Consider the following 13,388-nt stretch of genomic DNA (forward strand, 5'->3'; position numbering starts at 1 on the left):
GCCTATTTAAAAAGGTATATTTAATAAGTCTAAGTTGCTGAAATAAACCTATTTAAAAATGCTATTTAATAAGCCTAAGTTGCTGAAATAAACCTGTTTAATAAGGCTATTTAATAAGCATAAGTTGCTGAAATAAGCCTATTTAATAAGCCTAAGTTGCTGAAATAAGCATATTTAATAAGGCTATTTAATGAGCCTAAGTTGCTGAAATAAGCCTATTTAATAAGCCTAAGTTTCTGAACTAAGCCTATTTAAAAAGGTATATTTAATAAGTCTAAGTTGCTGAAATAAACCTATTTAAAAATGCTATTTAATAAGCCTAAGTTGCTGAAATAAGGCTATTTAATAAGTTTAAGTTGCTGAAATAAGCCTATTTAATAAGGCTATTTAATGAGCCTAAGTTGCTGAAATAAGCCTATTTAATAAGCCTAAGTTTCTGAACTAAGCCTATTTAAAAAGGTATATTTAATAAGTCTAAGTTGCTGAAATAAACCTATTTAAAAATGCTATTTAATAAGCCTAAGTTGCTGAAATAAACCTGTTTAATAAGGCTATTTAATAAGCATAAGTTGCTGAAATAAGCCTATTTAATAAGCCTAAGTTGCTGAATAAACCTATTTAATAAGTCTAAGTTGCTGAAATAAGCCTATTTAATAAAGCTATTTAATAGGCCTAAGTTGCTGAAATAAACCTGTTTAATAAGGCTATTTAAAAGCATAAGTTGCTGAAATAAGCCTATTAAATAAGCCTAAGTTGCTGAAATAAGCCTATTAAATAAGCCTAAGTTGCTGAATAAGCCTATTTAATAAGCCTAAGTTGCTGAATAAACCTATTTAATAAGTCTAAGTTGCTGAAATAAACCTATTTAAAAATGCTACTTAATAAGCTTAAGTTGCTGAAATAAGCCTGTTTAATAAGGCTATTTAATAAGAATAAGTTGCTGAAATAAGCTTATTTAATAAGCCTAAGTTGCTGAAATAAGCCTATTTAATAAGGCTTTTAATAAGTCTAAGTTGCTGAAATAAACTTATTTAATAAGCCCAAGTTGCTAAAATAAGCCTATTTAATGAGGCTATTTAATAAGTCTATTTAATAAGCCTATTTAATAAGCCTATTTAATAAGCCTATTTAATAAGCCTATTTCATAAGTCTATTTAATAAGTCTATTTAATAAGTATTTAATGAGCCTATTTAATATGCCTATTTATTGAGCCTATTTAAAAAGCCTATTTATTGAGCCTATTTAATAAGCCTATTTATTGAGCCTATTTAATAAGCCTATTTAATAAGTCTATTTAATAAGCCTATTTAGTAAGCCTAATTAATAAGCCTATTTATTGAGCCTATTTAATAAGTCTATTTAATAAGCCTATTTAATAAGTATTTAATGTGCCTATTTAATAAGTCTATTTAATAAGCCTATTTAATAGGCCTATTTAATAAGTCTAAGTTGATTAAATAAACCTATTTATTAAGCCTATTTAACAGGCCTATTTAATAAGTCTAAGTTGCTGAAATAAGCCTATGTAATAAGCCTAAGTTGCTGAATAAGCCTATTTAATAAGCCTAAGTTGCTGAAATAAGCCTATTTAATAAGTCTAAGTTGCTGAAATAAGGCTATTTAATAAGCCTAAGTTGCTAAAATAAGCCTATTTAATGAGGCTATTTAATAAGTCTATTTAATAAGCCTATTTAATAAGCCTATTTAATAAGCCTATTTAATAAGCCTATTTAATAAGCCTATTTAATAAGTCTATTTAATAAGCCTATTTAATAAGCTTATTTAATAAGCCTATTTAATAAGTATTTAATGTGCCTATTTAATAAGTCTATTTAATAAGTCTATTTAATAGGCCTATTTAATAAGTCTAAGTTGCTGAAATAAGCCTATGTAATAAGCCTAAGTTGCTGAAATAAGGCTATTTAATAAGTCTAAGTTGCTGAAATAAGCCTATTTAATAAGCCTAAGTTGCTGAAATAAGTATTTTTAATAAGCATAAGTTGCTGAAATAAGCCTATTTAATGAGTCTAAGTTGCTGAAATAAGGCTATTTAATAAGTCTAAGTTGCTGAAATAAGCCTTTTTAATCAGCATAAGTTGCTGAAATAAGCCTATTTAATAAGCTCAAGTTGCTGAAATAAGCCTACTTAATTAGGCTATTTAATAAGCCTAAGTTGCTGAAATAAGCCTATTTAATAAGCGTAAGTTGCTGAAATAAGGCTATTTAATAAGTCTAAGTTGCTGAAATAAGCCTATTTAATAAGCCTAAGTTGCTGAAATAAGCCCATTTAATAAGCCTATTTAATAAGCCTAAGTTGCTGAAATAAGCCTATTTAATAAGCCTATTTATTAAGCCTATTTAATAAGTATTTAATGTGCCTATTTAATAAGTCTATTTAATAAGCCTATTTAATAGGCCTATTTAATAAGTCTAAGTTGCTGAAATAAACCTATTTAATAAGCCTATTTAACAGGCCTATTTAATAAGTCTAAGTTGCTGAAATAAGCCTATTTAATAAGCCTAAGTTTCTGAATGAGCCTATTTAATAATCCTAAGTTGCTGAAATAAGCCTATTTAATAAGCCTAAGTTGCTGAATAAGCCTATTTAATAAGCCTAAGTTGCTGAAATAAGCATATTTAATAAGTCTAAGTTGCTGAAATAAGCCTATTTAATAAGGCTATTTAATAAGCCTAAGTTGCTGAAATAAGGCTATTTAATAAGCGTAAGTTGCTGAAATAAGGCTATTTAATAAGTCTAAGTTGCTGAAATAAGCCTATTTAATAAGCCTAAGTTGCTGAAATAAGCCCATTTAATAAGCCTATTTAATAAGCCTAAGTTGCTGAAATAAGCCTATTTAATAAGCCTATTTAATAAGCCTATTTAATAGGCCTATTTAATAAGTCTAAGTTGCTGAAATAAGCCTATTTAATAAGCCTATTTAATAGGCTTATTTAATAAGTCTAAGTTGCTGAAATAAGCCTATTTATAAGCCTAAGTTGCTGAATGAGCCTATTTAATAAGCCTAAGTTGCTGAAATAAGCCTATTTAATAAGCCTAAGTTGCTGAATAAGCCTATTTAATAAGCCTAAGTTGCTGAATAAACCTATTTAATAAGTCTAAGTTGCTGAAATAAGCCTATTTAATAAAGCTATTTAATAAGCCTAAGTTGCTGAATAAGCCTATTTAATAAGTCTAAATTGCTGAAATAAGGCTATTTAATACGCCTAAGTTGCTGAAATAAGGCTATTTAATAAGTTTAAGTTGCTGAAATAAGCCTATTTAATAAGCCTAAGTTGCTGAAATAAGCATATTTAATAAGGCTATTTAATGAGCCGTAGTTGCTGAAATAAGCCTATTTAATAAGCCTAAGTTTCTGAACTAAGCCTATTTAAAAAGGTATATTTAATAAGTCTAAGTTGCTGAAATAAACCTATTTAAAAATGCTATTTAATAAGCCTAAGTTGCTGAAATAAACCTGTTTAATAAGGCTATTTAATAAGCATAAGTTGCTGAAATAAGCTTATTTAATAAGCCTAAGTTGCTGAAATAAGCCTATTTAATAAGTCTAAGTTGCTGAAATAAACCTATTTAATAAGCCTAAGTTGCTAAAATAAGCCTATTCAATGAGGCTATTTAATGAGTCTATTTAATAAGCCTATTTAATAAGCCTATTTTATAAGCCTATTTAATAAGCCTATTTAATACGCCTATTTAATAAACATATTTAATAAGTATTTAATGAGCCTATTTAATAAGTCTATTTAATAAGCCTTTTTAATAAGCCTATTTAATAAGTCTATTTAATAAGCCTATTTAATAAGTCTATTTAATAAGTCTATTTAATAAGCCTATTTAATAAGTATATAATGAGCCTATTTAATAAGCCTATTTATTGAGCCTATTTAATAAGCCTATTTATTGAGCCTATTTAATAAGCCTATTTATTGAGCCTATTTAATAAGCCTATTTATTGAGCCTATTTAATAAGACTATTTAATAAGTCTATTTAATAAGCCTATTTAATAAGCCTATTTAATAAGCCTATTTATTGAGCCTATTTAATAAGACTATTTAATAAGCCTATTTATTGAGCCTATTTAATAAGTCTATTTAATAAGCATATTTAATAAGACTAATTAATAAGTATTTAATGAGCCTATTTAATAAGTCTATTTAATAAGCCTATTTAATAGGCCTATTTAATAAGTCTAAGTTGCTGAAATAAGCCTATTTAATAAGCCTATTTAATAGGCCTATTTAATAAGTCTAAGTTGCTGAAATAAGCCTATTTAATAAGCCTAAGTTTCTGAATGAGCCTATTTAATAAGCCTAAGTTGCTGAAATAAGCCTATTTAATAAGCCTAAGTTGCTGAATAAGCCTATTTAATAAGCCTAAGTTGCTGAAATAAGCCTATTTAATAAGTTTAAGTTGCTGAAATAAGGCTATTTAATAAGCCTAAGTTGCTGAAATAAGCCTATTTAATAAGCCTAAGTTGCTGAAATAAAGCTATTTAATAAGTCTAAGTTGCTGAAATAAGCCTATTTAATAAGCCTAAGTTGCTGAAATAAGTATATTTAATAAGCATAAGTTGCTGAAATAAACCTATTTAATGAGTCTAAGTTGCTGAAATAAGGCTATTTAATAAGTCTAAGTTGCTGAAATAAGCCTTTTTAATCAGCGTAAGTTGCTGAAATAAGTCTATTTAATAATCCCAAGTTGCTGAAATAAGCCTACTTAATTAGGCTATTTAATAAGCCTAAGTTGCTGAAATAAGCCTATTTAATACGCGTAAGTTGCTGAAATAAGGCTATTTAATAAGTTTAAGTTGCTGAAATAAGCCTATTTAATAAGCCTAAGTTGCTGAAATAAGCATATTTAATAAGGCTATTTAATGAGCCTAAGTTGCTGAAATAAGCCTATTTAATAAGCCTAAGTTTCTGAACTAAGCCTATTTAAAAAGGTATATTTAATAAGTCTAAGTTGCTGAAATAAACCTATTTAAAAATGCTATTTAATAAGCCTAAGTTGCTGAAATAAGGCTATTTAATAAGTTTAAGTTGCTGAAATAAGCCTATTTAATAAGGCTATTTAATGAGCCTAAGTTGCTGAAATAAGCCTATTTAATAAGCCTAAGTTTCTGAACTAAGCCTATTTAAAAAGGTATATTTAATAAGTCTAAGTTGCTGAAATAAACCTATTTAAAAATGCTATTTAATAAGCCTAAGTTGCTGAAATAAACCTGTTTAATAAGGCTATTTAATAAGCATAAGTTGCTGAAATAAGCTTATTTAATAAGCCTAAGTTGCTGAAATAAGCCTATTTAATAAGTCTAAGTTGCTGAAATAAACCTATTTAATAAGCCTAAGTTGCTAAAATAAGCCTATTCAATGAGGCTATTTAATGAGTCTATTTAATAAGCCTATTTAATAAGCCTATTTTATAAGCCTATTTAATAAGCCTATTTAATACGCCTATTTAATAAACATATTTAATAAGTATTTAATGAGCCTATTTAATAAGTCTATTTAATAAGCCTTTTTAATAAGCCTATTTAATAAGTCTATTTAATAAGCCTATTTAATAAGTCTATTTAATAAGTCTATTTAATAAGCCTATTTAATACGTATATAATGAGCCTATTTAATAAGCCTATTTATTGAGCCTATTTAATAAGCCTATTTATTGAGCCTATTTAATAAGCCTATTTATTGAGCCTATTTAATAAGCCTATTTATTGAGCCTATTTAATAAGACTATTTAATAAGTCTATTTAATAAGCCTATTTAATAAGCCTATTTAATAAGCCTATTTATTGAGCCTATTTAATAAGACTATTTAATAAGCCTATTTATTGAGCCTATTTAATAAGTCTATTTAATAAGCATATTTAATAAGACTAATTAATAAGTATTTAATGAGCCTATTTAATAAGTCTATTTAATAAGCCTATTTAATAGGCCTATTTAATAAGTCTAAGTTGCTGAAATAAGCCTATTTAATAAGCCTATTTAATAGGCCTATTTAATAAGTCTAAGTTGCTGAAATAAGCCTATTTAATAAGCCTAAGTTTCTGAATGTGCATATTTAATAAGCCTAAGTTGCTGAAATAAGCCTATTTAATAAGCCTAAGTTGCTGAATAAGCCTATTTAATAAGCCTAAGTTGCTGAAATAAGCCTATTTAATAAGTTTAAGTTGCTGAAATAAGGCTATTTAATAAGCCTAAGTTGCTGAAATAAGCCTATTTAATAAGCCTAAGTTGCTGAAATAAAGCTATTTAATAAGTCTAAGTTGCTGAAATAAGCCTATTTAATAAGCCTAAGTTGCTGAAATAAGTATATTTAATAAGCATAAGTTGCTGAAATAAACCTATTTAATGAGTCTAAGTTGCTGAAATAAGGCTATTTAATAAGTCTAAGTTGCTGAAATAAGCCTTTTTAATCAGCGTAAGTTGCTGTAATAAGTCTATTTAATAATCCCAAGTTGCTGAAATAAGCCTACTTAATTAGGCTATTTAATAAGCCTAAGTTGCTGAAATAAGCCTATTTAATAAGCGTAAGTTGCTGAAATAAGGCTATTTAATAAGTCTAAGTTGCTGAAATAAGCCTATTTAATAAGCCTAAGTTGCTGAAATAAGCCCATTTAATAAGCCTATTTAATAAGCCTAAGTTGCTGAAATAAGCCTATTTAATAAGCCTATTTAATAAGCCTATTTAATAGGCCTATTTAATAAGTCTAAGTTGCTGAAATAAGCCTATTTAATAAGCCTATTTAATAGGCCTATTTAATAAGTCTAAGTTGCTGAAATAAGCCTATTTATAAGCCTAAGTTGCTGAATGAGCCTATTTAATAAGCATAAGTTGCTGAAATAAGCCTATTTAATAAGCCTAAGTTGCTGAATAAGCCCATTTAATAAGCCTAAGTTGCTGAATAAACCTATTTAATAAGTCTAAGTTGCTGAAATAAGTCTATTTAATAATCCTAAGTTGCTGAAATAAGCCTACTTAATTAGGCTATTTAATAAGCCTAAGTTGCTGAAATAAACCTATTTAATAAGCGTAAGTTGCTGAAATAAGGCTATTTAATAAGTCTAAGTTGCTGAAATAAGCCTATTTAATAAGCCTATTTAATAAGCCTATTTAATAGGCCTATTTAATAAGTCTAAGTTACTGAAATAAGCCTATTTAATAAGCCTATTTAATAGGCCTATTTAATAAGTCTAAGTTGCTGAAATAAGCCTATTTATAAGTTTAAGTTGCTGAATGAGCCTATTTAATAAGCCTAAGTTGCTGAAATAAGCCTATTTAATAAGCCTAAGTTGCTGAATAAGCCTATTTAATAAGCCTAAGTTGCTGAATAAACCTATTTAATAAGTCTAAGTTGCTGAAATAAGCATATTTAATAAGGCTATTTAATGAGCCTAAGTTGCTGAAATAAGCCTATTTAATAAGCCTAAGTTTCTGAACTAAGCCTATTTAAAAAGGTATATTTAATAAGTCTAAGTTGCTGAAATAAGCCTATTTAATAAGCCTAAGTTGCTGAAATAAGGCTATTTAATAAGTCTAAGTTGCTGAAATAAGCGTATTTAATAAGCCTAAGTTGCTGAAATAAGTATTTTTAATAAGCATAAGTTCCTGAAATAAGCCTATTTAATGAGTCTAAGTTGCTGAAATAAGGCTATTTAATAAGTCTAAGTTGCTGAAATAAGACTTTTTAATCAGCATAAGTTGCTGAAATAAGCCTATTTAATAAGCTCAAGTTGCTGAAATAAGCCTACTTAATTAGGCTATTTAATAAGCCTAAGTTGCTGAAATAAGCCTATTTAATAAGCGTAAGTTGCTGAAATAAGGCTATTTAATAAGTCTAAGTTGCTGAAATAATCCTATTTAATAAGCCTAAGTTGCTGAATAAGCCTATTTAATAAGCCTAAGTTGCTGAAATAAGCCTATTTAATAAGTTTAAGTTGCTGAAATAAGGCAATTTAATAAGCCTAAGTTGCTGAAATAAGCCTATTTAATAAGCCTAAGTTGCTGAAATAAAGCTATTTAATAAGTCTAAGTTGCTGAAATAAGCCTATTTAATAAGCCTAAGTTGCTGAAATAAGTATATTTAATAAGCCTAAGTTGCTGAAATAAGCCTATTTAATAAGCGTAAGTTGCTGAAATAAGGCTATTTAATAAGTCTAAGTTGCTGAAATAAGCCTATTTAATAAGCCTAAGTTGCTGAAATAAGCCCATTTAATAAGCCTATTTAATAAGCCTAAGTTGCTGAAATAAGCCTATTTAATAAGCCTATTTAATAAGCCTATTTAATAGGCCTATTTAATAAGTCTAAGTTGCTGAAATAAGCCTATTTAATAAGCCTATTTAATAGGCCTATTTAATAAGTCTAAGTTGCTGAAATAAGCCTATTTATAAGCCTAAGTTGCTGAATGAGCCTATTTAATAAGCATAAGTTGCTGAAATAAGCCTATTTAATAAGCCTAAGTTGCTGAATAAGCCTATTTAATAAGCCTAAGTTGCTGAATAAACCTATTTAATAAGTCTAAGTTGCTGAAATAAGTCTATTTAATAATCCCAAGTTGCTGAAATAAGCCTACTTAATTAGGCTATTTAATAAGCCTAAGTTGCTGAAATAAGCCTATTTAATAAGCGTAAGTTGCTGAAATAAGGCTATTTAATAAGTCTTAGTTGCTGAAATAAGCCTATTTAATAAGCCTAAGTTGCTGAAATAAGTATATTTAATAAGCATAAGTTGCTGAAATAAACCTATTTAATGAGTCTAAGTTGCTGAAATAAGGCTATTTAATAAGTCTAAGTTGCTGAAATAAGCCTTTTTAATCAGCGTAAGTTGCTGAAATAAGTCTATTTAATAATCCCAAGTTGCTGAAATAAGCCTACTTAATTAGGCTATTTAATAAGCCTAAGTTGCTGAAATAAGCCTATTTAATAAGCGTAAGTTGCTGAAATAAGGCTATTTAATAAGTCTAAGTTGCTGAAATAAGCCTATTTAATAAGCCTAAGTTGCTGAAATAAGCCCATTTAATAAGCCTATTTAATAAGCCTAAGTTGCTGAAATAAGCCTATTTAATAAGCCTATTTATTAAGCCTATTAAATAGGCCTATTTAATAAGTCTAAGTTGCTGAAATAAGCCTATTTAATAAGCCTATTTAATAGGCCTATTTAATAAGTCTAAGTTGCTGAAATAAGCCTATTTATAAGCCTAAGTTGCTGAATGAGCCTATTTAATAAGCATAAGTTGCTGAAATAAGCCTATTTAATAAGCCTAAGTTGCTGAATAAGCCTATTTAATAAGCCTAAGTTGCTGAATAAACCTATTTAATAAGTCTAAGTTGCTGAAATAAGTCTATTTAATAATCCTAAGTTGCTGAAATAAGCCTACTTAATTAGGCTATTTAATAAGCCTAAGTTGCTGAAATAAGCCTATTTAATAAGCGTAAGTTGCTGAAATAAGGCTATTTAATAAGTCTAAGTTGCTGAAATAAGCCTATTTAATAAGCCTATTTAAAAAGCCTATTTAATAGGCCTATTTAATAAGTCTAAGTTGCTGAAATAAGCCTATTTAATAAGCCTATTTAATAGGCCTATTTAATAAGTCTAAGTTGCTGAAATAAGCCTATTTATAAGCCTAAGTTGCTGAATGAGCCTATTTAATAAGCCTAAGTTGCTGAAATAAGCCTATTTAATAAGCCTAAGTTGCTGAATAAGCCTATTTAATAAGCCTAAGTTGCTGAATAAACCTATTTAATAAGTCTAAGTTGCTGAAATAAGCCTATTTAATAAAGCTATTTAATAAGCCTAAGTTGCTGAATAAGCCTATTTAATAAGTCTAAATTGCTGAAATAAGGCTATTTAATAAGCCTAAGTTGCTGAAATAAGGCTATTAAATAAGTTTAAGTTGCTGAAATAAGCCTATTTAATAAGCCTAAGTTGCTGAAATAAGCATATTTAATAAGGCTATTTAATGAGCCCAAGTTGCTGAAATAAGCCTATTTAATAAGCCTAAGTTTCTGAACTAAGCCTATTTAAAAAGGTATATTTAATAAGTCTAAGTTGCTGAAATAAGCCTATTTAATAAGCCTAAGTTGCTGAAATAAGGCTATTTAATAAGTCTAAGTTGCTGAAATAAGCGTATTTAATAAGCCTAAGTTGCTGAAATAAGTATTTTTAATAAGCATAAATTGCTGAAATAAGCCTATTTAATGAGTCTAAGTTGCTGAAATAAGGCTATTTAATAAGTCTAAGTTGCTGAAATAAGCCTTTTTAATCAGCATAAGTTGCTGAAATAAGCCTATTTAATAAGCTCAAGTTGCTGAAATAAGCCTACTTAATTAAGCTATTTAATAAGCCTAAGTTGCTGAAATAAGCCTATTTAATAAGCGTAAGTTGCTGAAATAAGGCTATTTAATAAGTCTAAGTTGCTGAAATAAGCCTATTTAATAAGCCTAAGTTGCTGAATAAGCCTATTTAATAAGCCTAAGTTGCTGAAATAAGCCTATTTAATAAGTTTAAGTTGCTGAAATAAGGCTATTTAATAAGCCTAAGTTGCTGAAATAAGCCTATTTAATAAGCCTAAGTTGCTGAAATAAAGCTATTTAATAAGTCTAAGTTGCTGAAATAAGCCTATTTAATAAGCCTAAGTTGCTGAAATAAGTATATTTAATAAGCATAAGTTGCTGAAATAAACCTATTTAATGAGTCTAAGTTGCTGAAATAAGGCTATTTAATAAGTCTAAGTTGCTGAAATAAGCCTTTTTAATCAGCGTAAGTTGCTGAAATAAGTCTATTTAATAATCCCAAGTTGCTGAAATAAGCCTACTTAATTAGGCTATTTAATAAGCCTAAGTTGCTGAAATAAGCCTATTTAATAAGCGTAAGTTGCTGAAATAAGGCTATTTAATAAGTCTAAGTTGCTGAAATAAGCCTATTTAATAAGCCTAAGTTGCTGAAATAAGCCCATTTAATAAGCCTATTTAATAAGCCTAAGTTGCTGAAATAAGCCTATTTAATAAGCCTATTTAATAAGCCTATTTAATAGGCCTATTTAATAAGTCTAAGTTGCTGAAATAAGCCTATTTAATAAGCCTATTTAATAGGCCTATTTAATAAGTCTAAGTTGCTGAAATAAGCCTATTTATAAGCCTAAGTTGCTGAATGAGCCTATTTAATAAGCATAAGTTGCTGAAATAAGCCTATTTAATAAGCCTAAGTTGCTGAATAAGCCTATTTAATAAGCCTAAGTTGCTGAATAAACCTATTTAATAAGTCTAAGTTGCTGAAATAAGTCTATTTAATAATCCCAAGTTGCTGAAATAAGCCTACTTAATTAGGCTATTTAATAAGCCTAAGTTGCTGAAATAAGCCTATTTAATAAGCGTAAGTTGCTGAAATAAGCCTATTTAATAAGCCTATTTAATAAGCCTATTTAATAGGCCTATTTAATAAGTCTAAGTTGCTGAAATAAGCCTATTTAATAAGCCTATTTAATAGGCCTATTTAATAAGTCTAAGTTGCTGAAATAAGCCTATTTATAAGCCTAAGTTGCTGAATGAGCCTATTTAATAAGCCTAAGTTGCTGAAATAAGCCTATTTAATAAGCCTAAGTTGCTGAATAAGCCTATTTAATAAGCCTAAGTTGCTGAATAAACCTATTTAATAAGTCTAAGTTGCTGAAATAAGCCTATTTAATAAAGCTATTTAATAAGCCTAAGTTGCTGAATAAGTCTAAATTGCTGAAATAAGGCTATTTAATAAGCCTAAGTTGCTGAAATAAGGCTATTTAATAAGTTTAAGTTGCTGAAATAAGCCTATTTAATAAGCCTAAGTTGCTGAAATAAGCATATTTAATAAGGCTATTTAATGAGCCTAAGTTGCTGAAATAAGCCTATTTAATAAGCCTAAGTTTCTGAACTAAGCCTATTTAAAAAGGTATATTTAATAAGTCTAAGTTGCTGAAATAAGCCTATTTAATAAGCCTAAGTTGCTGAAATAAGGCTATTTAATAAGTCTAAGTTGCTGAAATAAGCGTATTTAATAAGCCTAAGTTGCTGAAATAAGTATTTTTAATAAGCATAAGTTGCTGAAATAAGCCTATTTAATGAGTCTAAGTTGCTGAAATAAGGCTATTTAATAAGTCTAAGTTGCTGAAATAAGCCTTTTTAATCAGCATAAGTTGCTGAAATAAGCCTATTTAATAAGCTCAAGTTGCTGAAATAAGCCTACTTAATTAGGCTATTTAATAAGCCTAAGTTGCTGAAATAAGCCTATTTAATAAGCGTAAGTTGCTGAAATAAGGCTATTTAATAAGTCTAAGTTGCTGAAATAAGCCTATTTAATAAGCCTAAGTTGCTGAATAAGCCTATTTAATAAGCCTAAGTTGCTGAAATAAGCCTATTTAATAAGTTTAAGTTGCTGAAATAAGGCTATTTAATAAGCCTAAGTTGCTGAAATAAGCCTATTTAATAAGCCTAAGTTGCTGAAATAAAGCTATTTAATAAGTCTAAGTTGCTGAAATAAGCCTATTTAATAAGCCTAAGTTGCTGAAATAAGTATATTTAATAAGCATAAGTTGCTGAAATAAACCTATTTAATGAGTCTAAGTTGCTGAAATAAGGCTATTTAATAAGTCTAAGTTGCTGAAATAAGCCTTTTAATCAGCGTAAGTTGCTGAAATAAGTCTATTTAATAATCCCAAGTTGCTGAAATAAGCCTACTTAATTAGGCTATTTAATAAGCCTAAGTTGCTGAAATAAGCCTATTTAATAAGCGTAAGTTGCTGAAATAAGGCTATTTAATAAGTCTAAGTTGCTGAAATAAGCCTATTTAATAAGCCTAAGTTGCTGAAATAAGCCCATTTAATAAGCCTATTTAATAAGCCTAAGTTGCTGAAATAAGCCTATTTAATAAGCCTATTTAATAAGCCTATTTAATAGGCCTATTTAATAAGTCTAAGTTGCTGAAATAAGCCTATTTAATAAGCCTATTTAATAGGCCTATTTAATAAGTCTAAGTTGCTGAAATAAGCCTATTTATAAGCCTAAGTTGCTGAATGAGCCTATTTAATAAGCATAAGTTGCTGAAATAAGCCTATTTAATAAGCCTAAGTTGCTGAATAAGCCTATTTAATAAGCCTAAGTTGCTGAATAAACCTATTTAATAAGTCTAAGTTGCTGAAATAAGTCTATTTAATAATCCCAAGTTGCTGAAATAAGCCTACTTAATTAGGCTATTTAATAAGCCTAAGTTGCTGAAATAAGCCTATTTAATAAGCGTAAGTTGCTGAAATAAGCCTATTTAATAAGCCTATTTAATAAGCCTATTTAATAGGCCTATTTAATAAGTCTAAGTTGCTGAAATAAGCCTATTT

This window comes from Petromyzon marinus, unplaced genomic scaffold (assembly GCF_048934315.1).
Source record: "Petromyzon marinus isolate PM22_M1 ecotype Great Lakes invasive population unplaced genomic scaffold, UKy_Petmar_22M1.pri1.0 PM_G_Scaffold_1, whole genome shotgun sequence".
Lineage (NCBI taxonomy): Eukaryota > Metazoa > Chordata > Hyperoartia > Petromyzontiformes > Petromyzontidae > Petromyzon > Petromyzon marinus.